The sequence below is a fragment of the Grammomys surdaster genome, unplaced genomic scaffold (genome assembly GCF_004785775.1).
Source record: "Grammomys surdaster isolate TR1022 unplaced genomic scaffold, NIH_TR_1.0 170, whole genome shotgun sequence".
NCBI classification, from domain to species: domain Eukaryota; kingdom Metazoa; phylum Chordata; class Mammalia; order Rodentia; family Muridae; genus Grammomys; species Grammomys surdaster.
The window spans coordinates 7,873,204-7,901,060 of record NW_021604618.1 but is presented as its reverse complement, the minus strand read 5'-3'; the positions used below and the strand labels follow the sequence as shown (position 1 = coordinate 7,901,060).

General features: G+C 45.3%; 1 protein-coding gene across 1 annotated transcript in view; it reads right to left on the bottom strand.

The window, feature by feature from the left end:
- Abtb2 (ankyrin repeat and BTB domain containing 2) overlaps positions 1-27,857 on the bottom strand; it is a 152,955-nt gene that overhangs the window by 40,238 nt on the left and 84,860 nt on the right. The gene's annotated exons all lie outside the window — the stretch shown is intronic.

Below are 27,857 nucleotides of genomic sequence, written 5' to 3'. Positions count from 1 at the left end.
GAGAGAGAGAGAGAGAGAGAGAGAGAGAGAGAGAGAGAGAGAGAGAGGTGGACCAGTTCTGCTGGGATTTTACTGATATGTAGGCAGAAAGTGGATTTGCTCAGGAACTGGCCTGTAGGCTCTGGAGCCCTTCAACATGCTTAATTTGACCAGTGTTCCTTTCAGGGTTCTGGGATGACATGGAGACCTGGCTTTGTTTCTATAGCACTTATGCTTGCTCAGTTTTGACGATCACAATCCTGCTCCTTCAAAGGCCAGCTGCCTGCAAAGTCCTCCCACTTCCTGCCCAGTCCATTTCTTCTCTAAGCCCAGAAGGCCAGGAGACATCACTGGAAAGGGATCCTGCCCTCTCTACTTCATGAAGGGAACCGTCCCGGCCCCAGCCAAGTGCAATTAGTGTTTCTTATTAGCACTTCAACAGCAGAGAAGGAAGCTTCAGAATCCATCCCAAGGGATGCCAGCTTGTAGATCTCTCCAGCTCACTGTGTAGTCTTTTAGCATACACCAGAAAAGCAGAACCTGTGGCAGGGAAATGCTCACTGCAGTCAGAAATTCCCAAATTCTAGGGGCTGCTGCTTCTCTGATGGACTGTTCAAGCTTCTGCCTAGTGTTTGCTTATGTGTTGCTTAAAAAAATTAGTCATAGAAATCTTGCCAGTCATTTTTTGGGGAAAATCCAAAATTTCTTGAGAAACTGGGAGGGTTCTTAGAATGTGACAAGGCTGAGCTAAGCTCTCCTTTCTGGCATGCAGGGATTTGACAAGGGTATGCAGCAGCAAGGGACTTTAGGACAGTGCTCTGGAGTTCATAAACATCATGTGATCAGCTACATGATCTTGGGCAGGTTACTTGGGCTTTCTGTTAACTAGAGACAATGGTGGAAGAACATAAGGAACTTTCATAGGTACACAGTACGAGTAGGAGTCAGGTCCGGTTGTGACAGTCCTAGAATGTGTACCCTTGACCCTCTGGAGTCCAGAATTCAGTGAATACACCACCAAAACTCATTCTGCTCCTGTTCCGTGGCTCATGTGTGTGTGAGCATAGAGCTGCATAATTCAAGGCCCCTTCACTCATGCATGCTCCCCTCTGAGCCTGTGACATTTCCCTCTTGTGGGGCAAAGGTACATGGGCAGTCCTGCCCTGCCCTGGGGCCCTTCCTGGCTGTGTCTCTGAATCACCTTGCAGGTGCAATGATGGTTCTGTCTATCCATCCTCCTTGGCGCCAGAGTAGTTGAGGCTAGCCCCTCTATGCCTCCCATTATCCCCATTACAATTAGCATTGGTTCCACAAGGCCTAAACCAAAACACTTCCTCAAATATTTATTTCCACGGGAGGAGAAAGATCATGTGGCTGGGTCACTCTCTAAACCTTGCTGGGTTCCCTAAAGCAGAAATTCTAACAGCTGAGTAACCAAACACATCAGGACTAGCTTTAAGCATTAAAATGAGTTAAACAAAAGAAGAGCCTCAGTCCTAACAGCCGGGGTGGGGGTGGGGTTCCTGTGGCAGCCCTAGTGCATCTCCTCCTTTCTCCCTTTTCTCTGACAGAAACAACACTGGGACATGTGGATCACATTTGCAGTGCTTAAGGCAAGGGCACAGGAAATTCAGCTGACTTGTCAAAGGATTCCCAGTGAGAAATATTATGTCACTAGATCTGGTAACAGGAGCAGGCAACTCTGTTAATAACTTCCTATTTTGTCAGTTGTCTGCCATTCAAAAGGGCTTTCATGTAATACTGTGGCAAAAATAATTAGTAACCTGATATTAATAATCAGAATCACAGCTTTGGCATAAATATCTTTTGCTTTTAAGAAACTGCCCCTCTCCCTTTTGTTCTTCCAGCAAGGAAAATAATGCAGTCAAGATTAACGCTGACTTAAAATTTTCTTAATCATTTATTTTTCTGTGCATTGGTGTTTTGCCTATATGTATGTAGGTCTGTGTGTGTCCACGTGAGGGTATCATATCTTGGAGTTACAGACAGTTGTGAGCTGTCATGTGGGTACTGGAAATTGAACCTGGGTCCTCTAGAAGAACAGTCAGTGTCCCCAACTGCTGAGCCATCTCTCTAGCCCACTTTAAAATGTGTGTGTAGAATGTGTGCATAGGGCATATGTATGTGTGGTACATGTACACATGTACACATAGGTTTGAGTGCTCTTAAATACTTGAAGGTCAGAGAAGGCCATCCTAAATCCTGTGCTATCACTTTCTACCTTATTCTCTTGAGACAGGGTCTCTCAGATAACCCATACACAGAGTCCCAGTGACCGTCTTGGGTTACAGGCACATTTGCAGCCATATCTGCTTTAATATGGATTCTGAGGTTTCAAAACACAGGTCCTCATGATGCACAGCAAGTGTTCTCACTCATGGAGCCCTCTCTCTAGTTCCTGACTTTGTGTCTGTGTGTGTGTGTGTGTGTGTGTGTGTGTGACAGCAGCTCACACGCATTATTGCACTTAGTCTCTCAGACTCCATGGGGTGCTATACTCACCCTTCTTATAGAGATCACCAGAAACTGAAAATGGGGTACTAGAATGTGAACCTCATCACCGAAGAGACGCTTAGCTGCTGAAATGAAATGGCATTTTAATTTTGGCCATCTTGTTCATTTAGGGTATCTAAAAGGAGAGGGGGTCTGTGTGGGTCTAACATTTCTAGGAAAGAAACTCAAAGTAAGAACAAGAAGTGATGTGTGCCCCCCATCTATGTGCACAGCATGTATGAGGATGTCGAGAACCACCTTAGACATCGGTTCTCAATGCCTTCTACACCTTTGGTCTGAGTCAGGTTCTCTCTTTGGCTTGAACTTTGTTCTGCGGGCCAGGTAGATGGCCAGGTGGCCAGTAAGCCTCCAGGGCCCTGCCCGGCTCTGCATCCTCTTGCCATCACTGGGATCACAAATCCACAGAGAGCCTTGTCAGACTTCCAGTCAGATTTTCTCATATGGCTGCCCAATCCTTGAATCTCAGAATTCACCTTGTTTCTCAAAGCAGCAGCCTCCTGTTCCTCCTCTTTCCTCTCTAACAGTACTGCATCCACTCAGTTGCTGAACGAGAGATCTGTGAGTCATCCTTCTCCATTCTCCGCCCATTCCACCAATCAGCCACCAGGCCTTACTGCTTTTACTACCTCAGTATTTCACGGCCACTGCTCCTCACGCTGGCCTCCCTGCTATCTGTCTATAACTCCATCACACCTCCTTGTTGCCCTTATGAAGAAATCTAACTGCCTTTGCTCAGGTAAAACTAGACAATATCTTTCTTTCCTTCTCTGAAACAGGGGTGAGAAGTGATTTTCTGCTGGTAAAGTGGCAACACTCCCAGCATGTTCCCCAGCATGACAGGAGTTGGGAAGCCCAGCACACAAGAGTGTTACTTCTTTGAGCTACTACACTCCAGTGCTGCTCTCCTAGCTGACTCTAGATCATGGGTAGGCATGAAGACAACCTTCCCAGTGATTCTTCACTAGTGCCCAGAGAGGGTGGTGTTGAGTTAGGTGGGAAACTCCACCCTGAAGCCTGGGAACCCGCCTTTTCACAAATAGGTGCCACCTAGGAATTAAGCCTGGTTTCTGCTTGCAGAGGTGCAGTCTCCCTCAGGCACATGCCTCCCAGGAGCAGAAGGGCAGCACACCATGTTGACAAACCAGAATTTCAGTTCAAGGGAAAAGAAGATGATTTCATCTGCTTCTCTGAAATATAGGACTACTATGAAGGCATCTCAAGTCCTCTCTAGCACTTGAGGGAGCCCCTTGAGACCTCTCCCATTTACCATTCTAGTACTTAACTTCTAAATGGTCAGCAGTGGAAATCAATAGAACTGGTGACTGCTGACTTCTCTGTGTTCACTTCACTCACAATCATAATAGCATGTGCATGTGTGCACGTGCATGTGTGCATACATGAGTCTATGTAACTATCCCCCAACCTACCACTATGACAATATTAAATATAGACATGTCTTTTCTGTGTGGGACTGAATGTAGTTTAGATTTTTCAGACACTTCATCCCAAAGCCAGCAAGGCTGAAACATAACTGCCCCTCAAACTCAACAACCCACGACAGCATTGTCCCTAGACTTGCAAACAACTCCTGTGGGTTAGGCCTCCTTGCAGGTCTGTGACTGCAGCACTCTTTCCCCTGCTCCCTCTCCACCTACCCCACATCCTTAAAATGAAGATCTGGACACAGAGGGTTACTGTTTTTACTGTTCTTGTGAGAACACATGAGGCTGGGGCTGGGGTGGAGCTCAGTCTATAAGCTTCTGAAAGCATAATTTATACCACTCCCAAATGGTTTCCAAAAGGCCTGCAGAATCCTACTCCCTTTGAAAAAGTGTTTCTACTCTCTGATTTGGACTTTGCTATGGTAGGGGTGGGTAAGGAGTTGATGTGGTTGTTTTTTGTTTGCTTGTTTTGTTTTGTTTGAGACGGTCTCATGTAGTCTAAGCTGGCTGAAAACTCCTTATGTAGTTGAGGATGACCTTGAACTCCTGACTCAATGTCCCAAGTGCTGGCCTTATAAGCTTATACCACCATGTTTAGCTTGAGATGAAATTTTATATATAGAAATTTAACACCCGGTTGTTGTATATTAGTCATCCTTGGATAAAGCACTAAGAAGCAAAGGCAGGAATATTATTCAAAGATATCCAAATGGGGCACAAGGCAGTGGGTCCTAAAGCCTAACTGAAAGCTATTTATCCTGACAGTCTAAGCTGGGAAGCGAGGGCATGAGTGCCTCGTGAGGCAAAGGGAAGAGGAACAAAATAAGAAGACAAAGTTGAAAGTAGCTTGAAATATGCACAGAAAACTGTCAATCATTCATATAATACAGATGACTCATCAAGAATTATCAAACACACAGCTAATGCCTGGGTCAATCTATCTCGTGGAGCTCTGTGACAACCAGGAGTTCAAACGAGGACAACATCCTGAGACAGGGAGAGAGAAGTCTTTGTGTGTGCACGCACGTGGAGCAGGGTGTCTAAACTGAGAACCAAATGCTGACCACTAGAGAATACCAAGTGGGAACAGACTTGTATATATTCTATACTCTATGCCCGAACAAACTTTTGAACCCCTACATAGATCTACCAGTAAGCTATGACTGTAGTGTCTCAATCTCCCATGGGACACAGGTCAACATGGGCTGGGCCACTTGGCTAAGGCCTTGTTAGCAAATGGCAAAGTGGAATGCAAACTGAGCAGCAACCATGCTGTCTCTCAGAGGGGACTAAGTTTCAGCCTCCAAAGGTAAGTGCACAGGACTCTCCCTATTTAACTGGGGACACAGGCTTGCCCTCCCATCAAAACTACAATTCCCTCATCTCTCTCTGTCTCTCCTCCTCAGTGCAGGAGACTGAACCACCTGAATGACAGGCAAGTGCTCTACCCCTGAACTCTCATTTTTTGAGATAGAGTCTCACTAACTTGCCTAGGCTGGCCTTGAACTTGTGATACAGACTTCCAAAGAAGCTGGGATTATGGGCCCCTGCCAGGCATAGTGCATGCTTTTCTTCAAAAGTGTATTTTTATTACATTTATTTATTTTGTGTGAGTATGTAAGTATATGTGGGGGGGGCGTGGTGGGACTGATCTTTCCTATCCACATGTGCACACATGGAGGTCAGAAAGAAAACTGGGGGTTCTCCCCTTTCACCATGGGGGTCTCAGGGATAGAACTCAGGGCTGCACAAGTCCTCAGGCTTGTAGGTAAGAGCTTCATCCACCAAACCATCACACTCCTCCCACTTTCTCTTTTAAGGGCAGAAATTAAAATCAAATAATCATCACCATCTGGTCAATACCTTCCTCTAGCTAAATTAGCAGAAGATGGTCTTCCTGTTAGGTTTTGTGGGGGAATCAGAAGCTCAGCACTGAGCAATAAAATAAAAACACACAGTTACAACTGTCCAAGTGATACTCGAGGTGTTAGCCACCCACTTCCTCCTGAGAAAAAGGGCAGTCGAATGCCAGGCTCACCTGGCTAGGGGCTGAAAGCCCTGACAGCCTCATTTTGTAGGAACTGGTGATGTGGCTGTTCTCTCCCTTAGTCTCTCAGTGAAACCTAAACAGGCAAGGGATCTGGAGAGGGGGAAGGGGCCAACAGAATACTAGACTGCCCCACAAAATAGTGCTCGTGACTTTGAGAGTCCCCTGAGCATTCTGACACTTCCTTCCATTTGAGTAGACATCATTTGGTCACAGACAACATACTGGCTGCTCATGAGGAAGCCAGCCAATGGAGACCATGGGATGTTGCTCAAGTTGTCTGAAGCACAAACACAATTCAAATACAATCTCTTCACTGATGTTGGCTTTTTTGCAAACGATTAAGAGAAAGCTGTTTAAGCCTGTGCATCAATTCAAAAAAAATTAAACTTACAGGTGAACTCTGGAAAAACCAGCAAGAATCACAACAAAGGCAGCTTGGGACAGAAAACCAACTGTGAATTACTGAGCTCTTCCCTGTGAAGAAAGGCGCTGTGTTACTTTGAATACTTTTAAAGAGATTCTAGGTGGCCTCTCTGCAAAGGATTGATGTAATACAGTAAGAACTTGAGTGACCTGGGAAGCACAAGGCTTGAAATGACCTCTTAAAGGAACATCAACTCATGACTGTGGTGCTTTCTGTCCTTGCCCCACGGAGGGAAAGCACACTAATTCCTGTGAGCTACTTTTATAAACAACACATTCAAAACACACACAGGAAGCACACACCTGTCATCTCTGGGCTTTGGAGGCAGAGGCAGGGTTGTGGGTTTTAGGCTAGCCTCTGCTGCATAATGAGTTCCAGGCCAGCATGGGCAGCTTATTGTCTCAAAACCAAAAATAAGCAAACAAAAAGACACAAAGAGGAGGATCTCTGTGAGTTTGAGATCTATATAGTGAGTTCCAGGCTAGGGAGGGATATCAGTGAGACCCTGTCTGAAAACAAAACAAAACAAAACAAAGCAAAAACACTCAAATGTTGTAAGCCAAGTGTCTAACAAATATTGGACAACCCCACAACTATTAAAGTATTAGGAATATATCAATACATTAATAGTGTATCATACACAATTCTTACACTGATTAATGATTTTTGTATAAAAGGATGAAAATGAAATCTGTCTGAACTGTAGAACAGGATATCTATGTATATCATTCATAACAAAAAATTAAAGTTGATTAAGATTTTATAGCAATAAAATGTGATCAGGATTGTTAAAAGACATTCTTAAATAATAATTTACATTCAGAACAAATGTTTATGTTGCTATTATTATTATTTTATATATGTGAGTTTGTACAACTGGGTATGGGTATCTCTGGAGGCCAGAAGATGGCCTTGAATGCCCTGGAACTGGGGTTAAAGTCTATTGTGAGCCACTTGATACAGGTGCCGAGAACTGAACCCAGGTCCTCTGCAAGCGCTCTTAACCATGGGGCCATTTCTTCGGATCCTATTATATTTTTGACACTTGCTGGACACTGGGCAAATAGTATTTCACGGTACAGGTTGTGCCCTTATCTTCATGAAGGTTTCATCTTTCAGTGGTTGAAAAAACTACCTATGTGTTCATGTTCTTTGAGAACACAGATTTCAATGATTCTTTTCACCTTCCTAATTTTTTCCAGCAATTCTGGGTGGAAAACTTTTTTCCTTAGCTTCTTCAAATAGGACTACTTGATATATGCACTGATGACAAATTTATATGAACAAAATGATCTGGGGCACATATCACTCTGTGTGAAAATTTGTCTTGAGGGCAAAGATGATTTCTTTCTCAGGAAAAACTAAAGCAGCAAGAACAGCAACAACCCCTCCAACACACTCTTTCATAGTTAGCTTAAAGAGCATGGAGTGGAAGTCATTTAACATTAAAGATAGTTCTTTTTGCATAGTAGATTTTAGGGTTTTTTTCCCATTGTTCAAAGTGTTTTTAGACAAAACCATTATTAGCACAGCCATTGCAGGTTTGCGGAGGGAAAAGTTAGTCAAGGGGAAGTATGTGCCTCCCCTCCTTAGAAGAGGGTCAAGGGGGGGGGTCAGCTCTATGCCACTACTCTGGAAGGGGGATTCACCTGTATGTGTCATCCTCAGTCTCTGCCTGCAAATTCAAGGCCCTTCACCTAGCCTGCTGTATCTATGAGATGGGGTATCATTCACAGCCACACAGTAGCTGGGCCTCCTCTGTGGCCTGTGCAAGCTGCAGTGCACTGGGGTTGAACACAAGATCTGAACAATTCTCACAGCACTCAGCCAGGCTTGCAGCTGGAGGCAAGGACCCTGGCCATAGCCCTGCATTGTCTTCAGGCAGGCAGGACTTTCTGCCTCTTACAGGAAGTCAGTCCTGAGCTGTACCTCTGCTTGGGTGGAAAATGGTACTGCCAAGCCTAAAAGGGAAGGGAGTGGGGCCTCCCAGTGTCAGCTGGTACAGAAAGAGAAGGATGTAAGGTGGCTGAGCATCTAGAACAAGTACAAGTCATTCATTTCTTGTGGAGTGAAAAGGGCTAATTATCACAAGGTCTGGGGCAGGCGGCCAAGGCAGTTATTAATAGAACATGAATGTGTTAGTCAGAAATGCTGTACACTGGAGTCCTGCTTAGGAAACATACCTGCTGCTGTCAGCTTTCCTTCTACTTCCAAAGGCGTCTGATCACTCATCTCCTTAGGTAATTTAGAATCGTGAGTCACAGAGATCAGGGTTCTGAGCCCAGCCTGGCCACTTACAAGCTGTGTAACTCTGAAGTAGTTACTTCACCTCTCAGATCCTCAATCTGTTCATCAGTATCTGGAGCCTAACAATAGCTAAGTTTGACTGAAAAAGCTAAGCATGTAGTGAAAGGCCTAACATGCAGTGGGTTGTAAGTAGGAATATTTTTTATGAATGGCTTCAATAACTTCAAAGGTCCTGAGATTAACACCATCAGAGAAAAAGGGCCCAAAGCCACAATACTCTGTTGTTTTTTTTTTAATTTAAAAAGATCATTACAATTGTTATTTATAAGTAATCTTGGCCTATGCACCTCAATTGCACAAAATGGGTCATTTTTTTCTACATACATTCATTCTTCTACTCAAAATTATTGGTGATCATCTGCCTGTTAGAAGCAGTCGTATTCTAGAAACAGACTTAAAGTAGAAAGCGGGTCATTTCCCTCAGGAACATGCAGCCTAATGAAGGAGGTGCAGACAGTATATCTGCTGAGTCAGCACCGTGCCCCGTGGAGTCCTCATGGAAGGGAAACAGGCTCTGAACTGAGGTACCAGGTATGATGGCTAAGGAAGGCTTCCTAGAGGTGGCAACACCTCAGCTGCTTGGAGGAAGAATCAGATCTTGCTGACCCAGGTTGTGGGCTCCCTTATCTTTGCCCTCCAAGGCTGAAATTACAGGCGGTGCCATTCTTACCTGCCATTTCCATGAATTCTGAGGACCTGATCGCTGATCCTCATGCCTGCATGCAGATGTTTACACTGCTGAGCCATCTCCCAGCCCTCGTTTTCCTTTTTGAGACAGGTTCTAAGAATCCCAGGCTGGCCAAGAACGTTCCACCCTCCTTTCCTCTTCCTCTCAAACGCTGGGATTATCGGTGTGTGAGACCACATCTGGCTCATTTCAGTTTCCTCCATGTATCTCATGCATGGCTAGGCTAACTCTTCTTAGCTATGAATAGCATCTCATCTGACTGGATGTACCACAGTTTGTTTATTCACTCCACCACTCTCATGTTTGAGCAATTGTGGAGAAAGTATCTACGAACATCCATGAGCAGATTTCTGTGTGGGCAGAAGTTTTCAGTTTCTTTGGGGAAATACCAAGGAGTGTAATCACTGAACCGTCTGCTAAGTGTATATTTAGATTTTCAAGGAAATTCTCACCGAGCCACTGTGCACTCCCAGCAGCAGTGCATGAGGGTTCCTCCCCAGCATATGGGGGTGTTAGGACTCTAGATTCCAGACACTCTAACAAGTGTCACGGCGTGTCTGCTGCGGCAGGCTTCACTTCTCCAGAGTTGATACGCAGCATCTTGGCATGCATTCACTTGCCACCATTGATCTTCTTGGATCAAGTATTTGATAAAGCCTTTGGTCCATTTTAGTTTAAATATTTTGGAGTTCTATGGATTGTACCCAGCACACAAGCCATGCAACATCCTACCACTGAGCCACATCCCCAAGTCCTGGCCCATTTAAAAATTGGGTTCTCAGTTTTCTTACTGTTGTGAATATTTCTCTGTATATTTTGGATAACAATCTTTGATATGTCATTTGCAAATATTTTCTCTCTGTTTTTGGTTTTTTATTCTCTTGAAAGTGTAACTCACAGAGTAAATTTTTTTGTTGTTATTTTGAGACAGGTAAGCTCAGGCTGACCCCAAATTCACTATGTAGCCAAGGCTTCCCTTGAATTCCTGATCCCCTACTTCTACTTCTCATATTAGGATTATAGATGGATGCCACCATGCCCAGCGCAAATCTAAAAAACGTGCATGATATATATGCATATATGTGCATGTGTGTGTGCATGTGTGTTCACGCACACATGTGTAGACCAGAGGTTAGCAAGTGTCTTCCTCATTCTCTTCCTGCCTTCTTTGGGGTGGGACAGGGTCTCCCAGGGGACCTGGAGCTCACGGATATGGCTATGCTGCTGGGCAATGGCTGCAATGACAAGCACTTCATTGATTAAATCATCTCCTTAGCCCCTAGAAGTTTTGAATTTTAATGCATCCAGTTTGTTTTTCTTTCACAAGGATTGTGGTTTTGGTGTCACATCTGAAAACTTGACCACCCAAGACCCAAGGTCATCTTCATTTGCCTGTTATTTTCAAGAACTCTTATAGTTTTGTATTTTACACGCTGGACCATGATGGCTTGCTCCCTCATGAGGCCACTTAGGCTGGAAGTAGGCCCGGGTTCGGAGAGGAGCTCCAGGTGCTTTCAGCTTTCTGGCTTCTAGTCCTGGTCATGCACACAGGCCTGCAATGTCCTGTCCTTCTGGGAAAGCCAAGACTACAATGCTTTGCACATACAACCTGCAAGGGAAGGCTGTAGGGAAAAAGAGAGCCTGGAGGCAGTCCTCTTGGAAGGGCAAGCCTTCCCTGGAGAGAGCCTTTGTCCTGCTGTCCTGGCACAAAGGAGTTCTGGTCTGACTACACAGTGTGAGTGATCATTGTATACTTCTGCTGCAACCTTGGGCTTTGGCCTGAAGCCCCTTGCTGTCAGTTTTACAAGCTCCTATTTGCAGCCTCACATTAGGCTCATTAAAAAGCTGCTCCCTGTGGGGCCATAAATGCACATGGATGAGCGGAGAGTGAGCTTGGGAGACTGCCTATGATCTGCCCACCAACACTGAAGAGGACCTAATGGAAACAGTGAATCAGCGCCTCCTGGCTGGAACTGGGCTGGCAACTTGCCAAAGCAAAGGCATCCTGCAAGCCCTTCCCACAGCTTGCTGTGGCTTTCTTGTCTTTGAATGAGGCAACTCTATGTCTTGTGAAGTGTGGTCTTCTAAGCAAACAGATGCCATCTTCATCAGGTCTTCTGTACCTGCCTGCTAGTGGTAATCATGACTGATCATAGATTGGGCCCGTGGACTGTTGATAATTTCCTCACAGGAAGGAGTGGGGAGGATTACTGGCCCCTTATCTGAGTATCCAACTACTCTTCCTAGTCATTTGTATGCAATTCTGCCCTAACTATGTGACCTCAGGTCTTGGGGAGGGGTAGAGTAATATAGCCCAGGGAGACAGTTCCATGTATGCAGCCACGGGGAGCCATGTCTGTGCAGGGTGAAGACTTTCCAGCGCAGCTGCCTTGGAGTCACTCACTGAGGTGGCTTGAATTATATGTCCCCCATAGTGTAAGCTATTTAAACAATTATTCCCCAGTTGGTAGTGCTGTCTGAGTAGATTTAGGAGGTGTGGCCTTACAGAGGAAGTATGTCACTGGGGACTGGCTTTGAGAGTTTAAAAACTTGGGGCATTCCTGGTTCATTCTTTTGGCTTCCTGTTTGTGGTTTAAGGTGTGAGCTCTCAGTTCTTGCTCCAGCCACCCTTCTTCCTTCCTACCATGACTGACCCTTCTCTCTCTGGAACCATAATCCTAAATTAAACCTTTCTTCTATAAGTTGCCTTGGTCATGGTGTTTTAATCACAGCAATAGAAAAGTAACCACACACCTATGCTCCTTCTAGTACCCATGCTCCATCAGGAAGCCCAAGGCAACTGGAGAATAGTACTTTGGTTTGTTGTTGGGGCCTTATAAAGAGGGGTTGATACTGTTTACATTTGTTTTTATCTACCAGGGAGGAATTCTCACAACAAATGGAATCCTTCTTCTACTTCCCTCGGCTTATTTTTCCTTCCTTCCTTCCTTCCTTCCTTTTTTGTTTGTTTTTACATGGAAACATTTATTCTTCCCCTGAGTACACTGGAAGAGAGAAAATGGGCTAGACTACAGATAGAGTACCATCCGCAAGTTAAGTAAATGGGGCACATGAGGCAAGGAGATGGAAGATCTTCCTATGTTCTGATGATGGATGATGAAGTCTCTTTTTATGTAGCTCCCAGATTTGTAATTTGTGCTGTGTGAAGGAGTGAAGTCCATATCTGCTGGTGTGCAGTTCTAAAACAGTATAAGCATGAGGCTCACTGTGAATGTAACTTCCAGTCCAGGTCTACTGCTAGGGTTACCGGATGCTGGACTACCTGTAGTTTTGTAGTGCCTTAGCCTGGCCTAGCCTCCATTGTGATTTCCAGGATAGTATGGGGATTTGTAGGGAGGCAGACTAACCCAAAAAGGAGTCAGTGGGCCTTCACCGCCTATATCTAGATGTGAGGCTCTTTAGTTCTATACCTTCACTGTGACTGCTACCACAGCACGGGTGCTGCCCAACTCTCTCACACTTTGAGCGTGATCTTCTCTTTCTAGGTGTGTTTCCCTGGCCTGGGTAATGTTCTGTGTCCCTTGTTGGTGGCCTCTTGCTCCTGGGGTTGATTCTATTACCTGAATCACTGGCTAGTCAGCACATCTCAAGTCTCACAAACACAGAAGTGCCCTGCTGGCCTGCATACCATACCATGCACATTTCAGATCACTGCTACACAGCAGAAGAAACACTCAGAATCTTTTTACCTTTTTGACTGAATTCCAAAAAAGCTCTTTGCACTGTGGCTTCACTGAAAAACACACAATTAATAATCCTGAAAAACAGCAAAAATAATATCCAGGGCTGGAAGGGACTACAGAAAACATGGGCCTCTGATCCTCCCCAGGGTGCTTACTGCTGATTCATGTGTCACAGTGAGTTACCTATACTTCGTATGAACAACCATCCCATGCCTGCCTTTAGCTCCCCACATGGCCATGTAAGGGCCCATTCCTTGACCCAGAACTCTTTCAAGAGAGCTCATCTTTGGCTCAGATCACCAACAAATTCTCACCGAATGTTCCTCATCTTTGCTGCCCTCCCCTTCTACCCAGTGCTTCCTCTTCCCAGAGTCCTCCCTACAGCAGTGTACCACTCATGGGTTAGGCAGCCTCAGCCTTACTCACATGCCAGCCTGAGACAAGCAATGCTTTCTCTGAGCCTCAGCTTACTCCACTGTGAAATGGGAATAATGATTAGAGAGGAATGAGAATGATATCCACTGATCTCTACAAACATGCTGTGCCCCCACTCTAGACACACCATAAAAATAGATGAAAAAAAAAGAATAACTGAGATAGTCTTAAATAGTAAAGTAAACTAGAATAATGGCCGCAGCTTCAGGTGGAATTATAGGACAAGGGAAGGCTTCGGACTCTTGAGGTGGCATGGCTATTCTGGAGGTGACCAACAAGGAGGCAGACACTGGAGGACAAAGTGGGACTCCTTTAGAAAAGAAGGGAAAGAGCCAGACTTGGCAGTCTGGTCTCCCCGCTCTGATCCTGAGGCACAGATGGATCAGAGTGCTGAAGTGTCAGTATACAGTGCCCAAATTGTTATGGCTGGTGTGGCTGGCTGTTTACAACAACTCTGCGTCCACACAAGGCTTGCTGACTGCAGGGCCCACCCTCAGCCTTTACACTTTTGCCTTGAAAAGAAACAGGGGGTGGGGGGCAGGGAAGAAAGGCCCTGCTTGCAAAACAAATACATGTGATGCCTGGGGACACTTCCATAACAGGCATCAGTGTCTGTCTCACTTTTCCTCACTCAGACAAACACTGGAATCAATTAGGGAGGATAGGCCATCCTGTCTAATGCTAGACCCCATCCTCACTCACGGATGTTGTCCTGTATGGGAGAGAGACCAAAACCCGGAACTCTCAAACAAATGACAAAGCTGCTTCCTTAGAGTACATACTGCCTACCGTAGAGGAGGACAGGACCTGAGCAGGATGGTCAGAGCACACTTTTGAGCATGCTATAGGTAATGAAACTCTAATTTTAACATTAAAGAATCCATACTCCAAAGGGCTGAAGAGCCTACAGGAGACAACACAGCTTGTCAACACAGGTTTGCATTCCAAGTTGGCCATTTTTTAAACACTGAATTATAAAACTCACTCTTGCAAAGAAACACTCGAGTGACATTTTTGTATAGCCATGGTTGTAACCATAACCATTGATTCAAATGTGTTTATCACTGTCCAAAGGAACTTGTATCAAATCACAGTAAAGCCCCTTTTACTACCTCTTCCACTCCAGAAGCCAAATATCTCATTTCAGATATTTCAAATACATGAAATCACACAACATGTGACCTTTTGTGACCGTCTTTAGAGATTTGTTTTGGGGGGGGCTAAGGATGAGGGTCTCATTCTGTAGCTGAAACTGGCTTCCAAATCATGATCCTCCTGCCTCAGTCTTCTGAGTGCTGGGCTTATAGATATATACAACCATGCCTGATTACCACATTGTATTATTTTACTTATTACACAACAGGCATTTCTTGTCTTTAAATGTCTTTGAGGATTACTGCTACCTGCCTCCCATTATGTTTTTCCATATGGTCTATCCTCCTCTCTTTTGAAGCTCACTCCTGTGCAGGAGGCAGTGGCAGGGCTCCTGGTTAGAACCCTCCAGGAAAGGAACAGAGTGCTCAGGAGAAGCCTTTGAGTGTTTGAGTGTGGATAGACACATGGCTAACACGGACATGTGCATGCTTTGCTTTTACATTCTTGCCACAATCATTTTTGAGAAAGCAGAACAGGTATAGGTGAGCCTAAAGCCTACCTCCACACTCACATGTACATCATCCAACAGAGGCGCCTTGGCGGTTACAAATCATGTTATGGAGTGGTGACACAGACAATTGAAGAACTGTGGAAAACACAGAGGTTTCAATGCTGGGTTAGCCACTTACCAAGTGAAACGAGGCTCCAAATACCTAAGGTATCTCGCAGAGTATGTGATAACTACATGGTACTTGGAATACAAGATGGCTCAAAAAAAAAAAAAAAAAAAAAAAAAAAAAAGGTACTGTTGGCCAGGGAGTAGACACAGAAGGCTCATGTAAGCTGGTGATGGGAGGATGGTCACCCCAAATGTGATGGACCAAAGTGATGACTGCCCTTCTCTGACATATCAGCAGTCACTTACTGCTTTGTTTAAAGTTGACTTGACAATTGGCATTTGAAAAGATTTTGTTTGTATATATATGTCCAAGTGTATGTATGTGTACTAAGTGTGTACAAGTACCCATGGAAATGGGAAGATTTCAGAGTCCCTGGAACTGCAGTTATAGGCCATTTTGAGCTGGCTGATGTGGATGCTAGGAACTGAACCCGGGTCCCTTGCAAGAGCAGCAAGCACTCTTAGCTGTGGAGCCATCTCTCCAGCCCCAAGAGAGTCTCTTCCTTTCTCTCTTATTTTCATTACAAACCTTACTACAGATTTGGCAACTTTTTCCCTTGTTTAAAATTTCCTGTGGCCCAGTAAGGGATTTCTCCCACTCCTGGCTCCTCCCAGCTGAAGTAGAGATAGAGGTAGGAGTATTTCCCACCCTCCTCAAGGAGGTAATCGCTCAAAGGGAATCATGAGTCACTCAGATGAGCTTCCGGTGAGATCACATAGAGAAGCTATTTGTGGACACCTTGGCTGAGACAGCTGACAGCTGACAGACTCTGTGGGTCAGGGTGGGTGGGGCATACTCAAGCAGGAACCTGTTATAGTGGATATCGAAAACTGTTAGGGTCCCCTCCCTGGCCTTCTGAGAGCAGAGGATGAAACCAGAACTTCAGAGACTTGTAATTTATTACCTAGGACTTCCTCATCTAGAGATTCCTGAGTACTTTCACTGATAACAAGACTACGCACTACATCCATCTGAGGCTGGGCAAGGGAGGTACCAGGGCTAGCCCTGCCCCTGGGAGGAGTGATACAGTTCCAGTGCTGGGAATTTAACCTCCTAGGAACCTCTTAAATGCCAGCAACAGCTCTGCATCTCACAGCACATGGGCACAGTGCTAAGAATATGCATGGGTAGCTGTCAGGCAGTGGTGAGCATCAGGGATGTTCAGGTGAAATTGCTCAATGAGATCCTCCCCAACGTGACAGGGCAATGCTTTCTGCTCCTGTTAGTCTCAGAGGTTCTGGGAACCCTGGTTCTGCCCTGGCTCCATGGGGACACTTAGAGATTGCTTAATTAATTAGCTTACAAGTTTAATGTCTTCTCCCTCCTTTAAACCAAGACTGCAAGTGCCTCATGGCAAGGACTATGTGGACAGAGGCTCAGGAAATACCTTGTAGAAATAGCTGAATGCCACCAGCCAGCTGGCAGACCACCACCCTCAATGTCTGGACCTGTTTCTGTATCTGCAAAATGGGCATGGCTTCTCTCCTGTGTTTATATGACTCAAGTCATATAAAGTCCCAATCCAAATGCTGATTCAGAGTAAGAGTTCAATAAAGCACTAAATAGTAACCTACCACATCCCAAGAACTTGATGAATTAGCTTTTGTTCAAGGAGTCCCAAGGGGAAGAAATGGAGATTAAAAGAAACCCACCGCCCTAAGAGGACTTATCTATTAGAACCATCCGGGCCTGAGAAGGATCCCCTTGTGTCTCAGACACAAAGCAGGGGTCCTGTCGATTCCACTTCTAGGAGTCAGTGACAGCAATCCATCACTAATTGTCATCTGGCCATGCTTTTCCTGATCTAGAATGATGAATCCCTGCTAAAGTGTCTAATTAGCCACAAGAGTTAGTCTTAGCTAAATGAATACTCTTTGTGCCCCCAGGTAAGAAGATACGACTGGCAAGGCTGAGGGAGGCTGCCCTTCCTGGAAACAGTGCTTCCTGGTAGCAGAGCCCTAAACCCAGAGTGCTGGAGGCAAGGCAAGGACCTACTGGGCTTCCCTGATGCCGACGCCCAGAGATGGGGTGACTACCAGGCTAAAACAGAGTTGAGGATGGACTGACCTCCCTGTAGGGCTGCCGGGGATGGACAGCTCTGTGAAGAAGAGAAAGAGGCCCATGGGAAGTTCCTCAAAGATTCTTCTCAAGAGAAGATTAAAAATGGACAAAGAGACATAGGCTAGAAGGGAGGGGTGGGAATAAGAAGAGGAATACGGGGACTTTATTTCAGGGACTTTATTTCCCTCGAAAGAAGAGGTCATTGGGAACAGTGTATTCATTTGAAAAGCAAAATGTGCATTTTGAAATAGCTGAGAATTATGGAAATTTTCTCCTTCCTTTGCTCTTGTAGATATTAAGAGAAATCACATTTATCTTCCTCCTCTGGCCTGTGTGACAGGTGGAAAACAAAGAACTTGTTTTAATGTATTTTTTAAGTTAGCATATAGAACAATGGGTTTTGTTACAGCATTCTTTTTGATTTGTGCTGCCTTCATCTGAGCAGTTATGAGAGCTTGTTCCAGGGCGCTGTGGTTTTTCTCACAGCATTTTAAGCAACACATCATTGGTAACCAGCTGCCAGAGAACCCCATCTCTTTGCCCTGCACCCCTCCCCCTAGTTTACTGATTTGCCCAAGGAGGCCTCAGGGCTCAAGGCCAGGCTGGGGTCTCTAGGGAAGGCAGAAATGATTGAGATGCCGATAAATCAGGCATGTTAGGCCAGCTGGGAAAAGGCAGATAAAGAGACAAAGACAGGAGGAGTGGGAATAACAGCTCAGCTCATATGAGCTGCAAAGTCTCTTCTTGTGGATCAGTGCCTTGCTGGGTACCAGACATATCAACCCTTGTGATCATGAGAGGTTTCCGTCTACATGGAAACATGTCCTCCATTAGAGTTCCATGAAGAGATGCCCCACTAGTGGACTAGGAAGAGCCATTGCTGATGCTGCCTTCTAAGGCTCACCAGGACTGGATCTCACTATAATCCTAGATGCCCGACTCTCAGCAGTTTCCTGATACTGCCATTAACTCCTCTGCCAGATTATTTATGACTATGATAAAAAAAAACAACACTTTTTTTTGTTTTTTTTTGTTTTTTGTTTGTTTTTTTTTTGTTTTCTTTTTTTGGTTTTTTTCAAGACAGGTTTCTCTGTGTAGCCCTGGCTGTCCTGGAACTCACTCTGTAGACCAGGCTGGCCTTGAACTCAGAAATCTGCCTGCCTCTGCTTCCCAAGTGCTGGGCTTAAAGGCGTGCGCCACCACCACCCGACCAAAAAAACACATTTGAGCATATTCTCATATAGTGAATTGTCATCTGTGTAGCTCTGAACTTGTGGTTCAGGCTGGCTTCACTGGGGCCCTGGGATACACACTGAGGAAACACACAGATAAGGGAAGTGCTCTATTTCTTCGAAAGTACTAATGTGGTGAGATATCACTATAATGCAAACAACCAAAAGGCTGGAAATTCCTCATGAAGATGACGCCTTGGACTGTGGATGAGAAGGTAGCTTCCTTTCAGGCCACATCACATCCAGCTCACATACACTTCTGCATCCCCTCTTTCCAAGTTCGAGGCTAAAGGGACCTTGTGTGAGACACTGGTGCTATAATTGACATTAATTTCCTCCTCCTCTGAATTGGGTAGAGGTCAGGACTGGGCAGAGCAGGCCACTTCTACTCAGGAATTGGTGGTCTTCCCAGAATGCCAATTTTCATTTTACCTGCTACAACCTGGTCCAGTCCATCTACATGAGATCTCACATTTCCCCAGCTTCTGGGGTTTTGTGTTCATCTACAGGGCTTCTCAGACACCTCAAGGCTGAGCTGGCCAAGACTACACTGAGTTTCTGTCTTTATCTCCTCCTGCCCTTACCCTGGGCTACTACTAGCCAAAAAGTACAAGTACCCTTCATCAGGAACTCCGACTTACTTTGTAGTATACAGTTAAGTCCTCCATGAAGGGGCTCATCTCTGCTGAAATCATCTCTCTACAGCCCCTTTCCTTACTTCTGACAAGGACCCACTACAGACCCATAGCCAAAGGGCAGAAATACATCTCAGTATATGAATGGGCTCTTCCCCAGAGAGTCAAAGTTGCTCAAGACCCAGCAGCACTAAGTTATCCTTTCACCACTAGGTAGAGCTTATTTCTCTCTCCACAAAGGTGGTCAATGGACATAGATTTGACAGTTCACAGTAAAATCATAACTGTAACTGCTGTTCATCATAGCCCTTTTGTCCTACCTGCCCGGGCTTTCCTGCCTCTTTTTTTTTTTTTTCCAGCAAAGCAATGTCAGGGTAGGTGGGGGAGACAGAGTCCTGTTATGTAGATTAGGCAGGGCTCATAATACAGTGACCCTCCTGTCCCCTTCTGTCTCATTCTGAGTATTGAGATTACAGGTACTATGACACTCAGCCTTGTTCCTTCTTTAAAGCTCAAAACCAAGAACAACCACAAATGACACACTCTTGTCCCACAGCTTCACTAACTTTTCCACGTGATAAACTGGGCACACTTGCTGACTATGGAGCAGAGTCTGCTGACAGGAGTGGCCCCAAAGCCTGGGTCAGAGTTATAAGGAATCTCTGATATCTGCCCGGTCCATGAGTAGGATGTGACTTGACCCACTAGGAGGGAACCCACGAGTGACACTTTGCTTCCTTCATCTTAAACCCTCAGTCCACACTCAAAAGACAAATCAGCGGAGATTTCTGATTACCTAGTGTTACAACAAAAGCTGTTCTACTGCCTGCTCCCAGTTCCTCCCAGGATCCTGCTCATGCATACAAGGAGGAGTTTAGTCAGACTGCTCTTTCTAGAAGGACTGTATTACAGCCTACTAGCGAAAACAAATAGGGAACCAGATGGCTCTGCGTGGTTTGGAGCAAAAACTTTGTTTCTTTTTGCCTTAGTTTCCTCATGGTTTCTCTTATTCTAATATGTAAACATCTTCCCCCTTTATCATCACTGAATGAGGCCAAGGTTTTAAAGTTCCTGGCTGTGTTTAAGTTGGAAACTGTCACGGTCTTAGAAAGGGTGGGAAGGGCTGGACACTGAGCAGTGTCTTGTGACAGGTCCACAGGATGTCTTGTCTCCCACCCCACATTTGCTTTAGCATACATATGGTACAAAGAGGCACTATGGCTGTGCATCTCAACTCCTGGTCACTATGTACTGCAACCGTGCTCCCTGGGTCATCTTCCTCCTAAAGCTGGGGGATGACTCTATCGAGTAGCTGGGCTTATAAAAAGTCTCCCCTTATAAATGAGATCAGGACTTGTTGCTGCATGGGTGACGCTTTTGGCTTTCTTGTTATGAGTGCAGCTCTGTGAAGTACCTCTGTGTCACCCTGAGTCACAGCTGACCACACCCTCCTGACCCAAAGTGCTAGAGTTCTGAATCTATAGGGCAGAGAGACAAGAGAGGATAGATTTTGTTTGTTTTTGTCACGGGGAGCATCAGATTGCTTTGTGAATTGTGAAATTGTGAATCCTAACCTCTGCATGGCCAGCTGTCGGGTACTCAGTATTGTGTATAACACACAGGAGTGGTAGTGACAGTGAGGTTGAGGTAGTGACAATAGACGCTTGTATCACTCTCATCATTTAGCTCACGGATGCTCAGTGAGCAGCAGTATTTCTGGGCTCTATTTCTTTTTGGAGAAGTGGGGTGGTAGAAAGGGCAGGATGTTATGTGAGTTCTCTAGTAGGGATTCTGAGGTTCTGGGAAAACAGGAGCAAAACACACACACACACACACACACACACACACACACACACACGAGGGGGTTGTAATGACCATTTAGGGCTCCTCCCTGACATAAAGACATGGGAACATCTAGTCACCACAGGCTGACTGTCTACTGAGCCCTTGCACCCAGTCTAATGGTTCATATGTGCACTGACTTTCTAATCCTCAAGGTCTAGGAGGCACAATATCTTTGTTTTCCAGGAGAAGAACTAGAGCCCTGGACACAAAGTGGAGGATTGAAGCCATATAATAAGGATATCAGGCTGCTCTTCAAGCCAAGAGCCTCTGCCTTGCCACAGTGCTGTCCCATGTCCCAGCTCTCTGGCTACCTGCATCTGGAGCCCCACACAGAAATGGCAGAAGTGCATGGGGTGGAACCTTCCTTCTTTCTAAGAGAGATCACATCCACTGTCACCTTAACTTCTTATGGACAGCCTAATCTGTAGTAAGGTTTGCAATGAAAATAAGAGAGAAAGGAAGAGACTCTCTTGGGGCTGGGGAGATGGCTCCACAGCTAAGAGTGCTTGCTGCTCTTGCAAGGGACCTGGGTTCAGTTCCTAGCATCCACATCAGCCAGCTCAAAATGGCCTATAACTGCAGTTCCAGGGACTCTGAAATCTTCCCATTTCCATGGGTACTTGTACACACTTAGTACACATACATACACTTGGACATATATATACAAACAAAATCTTTTCAAATGCCAATTGTCAAGTCAACTTTAAACAAAGCAGTAAGTGACTGCTGATATGTCAGAGAAGGGCAGTCATCACTTTGGTCCATCACATTTGGGGTGACCATCCTCCCATCACCAGCTTACATCAGAGGAATGAGCAGCTCAACCCACTCCAGAGTCTGCCTCAGCCAAGACAGAGCCCCTCTTCTGAAGCCCACCTTGCTCATCCACATCCCTTGTCCTCTAACAGAGGCCATCACCAACAGCAAAGAGCTCTCACAGTTCCCACACCTCCTAGCATCCATTTGCTATCAATCTACAGAATTGGCCCAAAGGAAAATGTCCCAATCTTGTCACTAGTTTATTGATTTATTATCCATCTGTGAACATGAGAAGAGCAGTATTGATTTTCTTATAGGCCTTCTATAGTTACTGAAATCAGTTCTGGAAAGTCCTTGGCAGACACTTGGTATTTGGGAGGGGAAAACTTGAAGCCTGTGGGCAGATAGCAAAACCTAGCCTTGATAAGGCTAGAGCAGGGTTTTCTTAAAAGACACACCCCAGCCTCAAGTATCAGGACAGTGACTCATCAGGGGGCATTACTAGGGCCTAGAAAGGGCTGTTCAGGGAAAACTCCACCTTGTCTGTGTGTTGCCATGCCCTGTTCCCTAGACAACCAGGAGTGTTTCTATTGAAAAGGCACAGCCTGCAGCTTGGCTGTCAAGTCCAGCACCACAAACTGGCCCCACTGCTGAAGTCTACAGACCGCCCTGTTTCTTCCAGTATCCCAAGCCAGGCCCTGTGCTGGTCTTAGATATACAGAAAAGGGAGATCATCCCCCATTTCAGTAGTCATTCAAGGCACTCACTGTAGGCCAGATTTGTGGCCTACAGGAAAGAGACACCAATCTTTGGAAATGACCCTTGCTCACCACAAGAGGTAGGTTTTTTCTCTTGTAGTTTTGAAGCTGCTTCCAGTTTTTACTCGACACAAGGGCAGTTTGTCAGGCTTCTCTGACCTTTCATAACTCACAGTGAAAAGGGAAGCAGGTCAGGACGGGCAGTGGAAAAGCAGCTAGGCAGCAGTTTCACCAGCAGCACAAAGAGACTGAAAGTCCTGCACATTTTCAATATGTGACTAGAATAATCCACAGCAGTACTCCAGCACAAATGCAGGGCGGCCGTGCCACAGCACCCTGGGCCACCAGCAGCCCCCTGTGAATCATCTCTCTCACTAATGTCTCACTTATCATGTCTCTCACTAATGTCATGTACCTTTACCAGACAGAGGATAGCTGGGTTTGTAAGCCGTCAGCCAGGGTTATTCTATATACCTTCCTCCAGTTTACCTACTATGTGACTTTAGCCTTACCTCCTCAGGCTTGACTTCGTCATCTGTAAAACTGGAATGCTTGGGCCTACCTCATAAAACTGTTGTCCATGGTAAGTAAGTCCATCTGAAACTACAGTTAGAGTATGGAGACCGATCTTCAATAAATACCAGGTATTGTTAAACCCAACCTATCTCACCTGTCATAAAGCTGAAACAGACTTCCCAAGGTCATGACCTGCTGGGCCCTGTGCTACTTCCTCTTAGGCTGGTACCCATTCATTGCACTGCCTTCCTGGTGGACCTAAGGGACTCAACAGTCATCTTTAGACCAGTTCTGCTTCCTCAGAGTACGGTGAAATTTGCTTTGATCTATGCTGGCTGGGATCTTCTCCTGCAGCAAACTGTCCAGAGCCCAGTACCTGGCCACCAAAATTCCTGGGTAGAAAGACCTGAGGCCTGACTCTAAGCTGACTGAGGTGTCTTGGCACCTCAGTCTCAAGCAGCAGTTTGTCTCCAGTGGTCATGATTCTGTCTGCTTGCCTTCTCTCTCTTATATAGGAAAGACAGGGAGGGGACAGGTGATTCATAGGTATACTAGTGTCCAGACAACACCTGCCTCTGCTCATGTCTCCTCAGATACTGGGACACACCTGGGCTCCTTCCTGCAGTGCAACGTCTCACTATGAAAGGCAATGGAAGCTTTTATGTGAGCTGCTTCTCCTACTTAGCACCACTAGACTAAGGCCCAGGTCCTACCACTCCCCTCAGAACTGTACCCTAGAGCTTCAGCTGCTGTGCTATTATAGACTGAATAGTAAATTGGGGAACAGCCCAGCCTGATGCTGTAGTCACAGGAACATGGATCCCAGAAGAAGGAAGTACTCCACAGCCAGGGAAAACTCATGGCCAGCCTTTGCTGCTGGCTCTTGCAATATGTATATACCAGGAGGCCACCTCTACAAATGTCAGTGGAAGGAGAGCAGGCTGGCAGAGACCTAGGCTGTCTCTTACCTAACATGCTGAATTGAACATTACATTCTTCCCAGAATGCCTCTATGCCTACCAGGCTCCTCATATTCTTGAAGACATGGCTGCCTTGACCAGATCCAGGTCTCAGCATTGTGCTTGGACTTAGTACACAGGACTCTGAGGGTCAGCCTCCCTACCTGGCTGACTGCAAGCTAGGGCCAGTGCAGGGCCCATCTGAAGGGCAGGCTCAGTGACTGCACAAACCATTATGAGGATTTGAGGGGTATCCACGGGGAGTGCTGAGAGTTTTAGGGCCTCAACAGCAGGTCCTGCTACCTCATCCTTAATCTTTATAACTCTTCTATTCAGTGGAGACCCCAGGTAACAAGACAACAAAGCAGCAGACACAAACAACCATGGGCTCCTTAGGCAAGTTCCAGGGGAGGGGCACAGTTTGCAGAGGTTTAAATCTAAATTCCCATGGTCATTCATGCCTTTCTTTTTGTATGCTTTTTTTTTTTTTGTAGCCCTGTTGGTTTCCAATTTGTTGGAATACTCTGGTCTCCGTCTCACTGAGTATTAGGATTACAAGAAGGCCATCAAACCTTGTTTTTGTGGTGATGGGGATCTCCCAACCTAATCCTTGGGCTTCATGTTTCCTAGGAAAGCACTCTACCTATTGAACTACACCCCCAGCCCTTTGTGGTCTGGACTTCTCTAAAAGACACGCCCACTTGGTTTGAGTCCTATTACAACAGGAAGCCTCACTTATACCTGTTCCTTTATATCTTTGACAAATAAATATGTTTCTTTGAAATGAGCCTGCGATGCTCAACAAATCACTTTTAAAAAATCATTTTTGGATTTACACATTTTATTTTCTGTGTATGACTGTTCTGCCTGTGTATGTGCATGTGTGGAGGTCAGAAGAGGTATCAGATCCCCTGGAACTGGAGTTACTGATGGTTGTCAGCCACCATGTGGGTGCTAAGAACCAAACCTAGGCCCTCTACAATAGCAAAGAGTTCTCTTACCCCCAAGCCATCTCTCTAGTCCCCATCCTTCCCCAGATAATGTCTCATTATATTTCCTAGACTGACTTTGAAGTTGCAATCCTCTCCTCTCGTTCTCAGACGTGCAACCCAACATTGGCAACAAATTAGTTTTTGCAAATTCAGTTTCCTAATAATATGACTCAGTTTGGGATTCTGGTCCTTGTTGTCCCAGGGTGGCTGGCTTGCTTTTCACACCACCCCCACTTCTGCTCTCCAAGACTTTACTGAAGGTAAACAAAACAGGCCCTGAAACCCTAGCCAACCAGGAACTCTCAGTGGCAACCAATACAATTACTTATGATGACTGTGCACTTAACTACAGACTTGGATGCTAAGCATTTTAACACATCACTTGACACAAGCCTCTCAAAGACTGAGTGAAGCTGTTATTGTCATTGTTCTGTGTGTGAAGAAAGGTCAGGAGTTCAGAGGAGCACAAGACAAATGTGTTGAGTGTTCAGGATCTTCTGCTAGGCAGAAGGCACACACAGTCACCTTTAGTATCTGGATGCTCAAGTCCCTTTTATAACAGATGTGTGTCATCTACTGGCATCCTCCTGTGTAATATTAGTTATCTGTAGATGACTTGTAATGCCTGATGCACAGTAAATGCTTTGTAAAAAGTTATCACACTATATTGTTTAAAGACTAGTGATAAGAAAAGTGAAAGAACATATTCAGCACAGGTATATCTTTAATTTAAAAAAATGTTTTCTATCTATCACTGGCTGAACCCACAGATGCAGAGCCTATAGATGTGGAGGACATGCTGCACTGTGGAGTCCGTGACACAAGCACAGAAAGAACACCAGCTGAATGTAAGAAGCAGCAGTTCTTGCTCAACCATGAACCCACTGGGAAAGCCCACATTTCCATGGAGGAATACCAAGGACAAATGGATCATTTTTTAATGCAGGTTTCCTATAAAATGGACACATCCTCATCACTGTTGATTATGACTCCATTTCTGTTCCACAGACCTAAGAACCAAAGCAACTATAAACCAAAGACCAAATTATTAAAAAGCAGAAGGCATTATGCTTATAATCCTAGGACTCACACTCAAGAGACCAAGGTAGGAAGATCAGACTACACAGTGCATTGAGGCCACCTTGGGCTATATAAAACTGTATCTAAAAAGAGGGTGGGCAGGGCGCAGAACTGTAGCCTGGTTCATTTCAGAAATAGCTGTATTTACTGAGGGGACATCAAGGCCTTGTTTTAGCCTTTGATGTGATCTAAACTCTCCTACCCGACCCCCAACTTCCTTTGTGAATAAAAAACAAGAGATAACATGGTGGCACACTCCTGTACTTTGCAGAACTCAGCTGTCTGAGATGTGTCTCAAAACCACAAAAGGGGTGGGGGTGTAGCTTAGTGTAGGCAAGCTGTCTACCATGTGAGAGGCCCTAGGTTCAATCTCTCCCCCAATTCTGTAAACACACACACACACACACACACGCACGCACACATGCACACAAGTTAATTTACAAGTGTGGTTTTCATAAGTGAATGTAAATACACAACTTTTGAAAGAGAGATATGTTGAGTCTGGGTATACACTGCATAACATAAAGATACTTTTGAGGCTGGGGGATGGTTTAGTGGGCAGAGTGCTTGCTTCATGAGTATGAAAGACTTGAGCTTGGGTCCTCAGTACCCATGGAAAAGCCAGACATGATGACATGTGTCTGTAACCCAAGCATGGGTGGGAAGGGAAGACAGAGATAGGTGGGTGCTGGAGACTGGCTGGCTAGCCAGGATAGTGACATACTGAGTTCAGAGTTCAGTGACTCTGTTTCCAAAAATAAGGTGGAGAGCAACAGAAGAGGAAGATACTTGATGTCAATTTCTGGCCTTAAACACACACACACACACACACACAAAGAAACATCCCCCCCCGACACACACACAAACACACACACCAACATAATAACAAAAAGACCATTTGAGAATCAAGGTGTTCATAGCTTCTATCCTTGTACATGTGCTCATCCACGGTCTTGATTTCACAAGCTTTTCAGAGCAGCCATGAGCATGAGACCTCTGGTTCTGGCAGAATTCGTGACTGTGGTCGTCAGTGACCATGAAGCCCTCCCTGGGAATTTCGTGACAACTTAAGGAGTTTCCAGAAGAAGAACTGGAAATCTGAGGCAGAGAGAGTGAAGGACAGATTCCAGGGAGGAGCAAAGTTGGGATGCAGAGACTGCCAGGCACAGAAGCCTTGTCAGAGACTGAGAGGGAGAACTCTAACACTATGCTACTTTGTGCAATAAATCCTGAGCCTCCCCTAGTAGTCCAATGTAAAGATTTTCCTATTTACAAGGGGGGATGTTTTGTCCATTTTATCTTCAGGATAACCCTGAGGTAGAAGCTCTCATCCTGGTTTTCAGATGAGAATACTGAAAGTGAAGGAACTTATGCAAGATTACAGGGCTAAAAGGTAGAGCAGAACTTAGATCCACCTCAGTCTAAATCAAACATGTACTTGCCTGTATTGCATGCTTCTGAACTCAGAGGCTACATCCATAGAGTTGACAGATAGTTTAAGATATAAGCATTCTATACCTTGGTTTCAGAGAGCTTGGTTGTTGTTGAGGGAAGGTAGGAGGTTCTTCATAGAGTCAAGCAAAACACCTTCTCCCTTCTATTAATATAACAACCAAAACCAAAATAGAGAAGATGAGGCTGCTATGGGTGTGGCAATCTAATTTCAGAGGGCATCACTGAC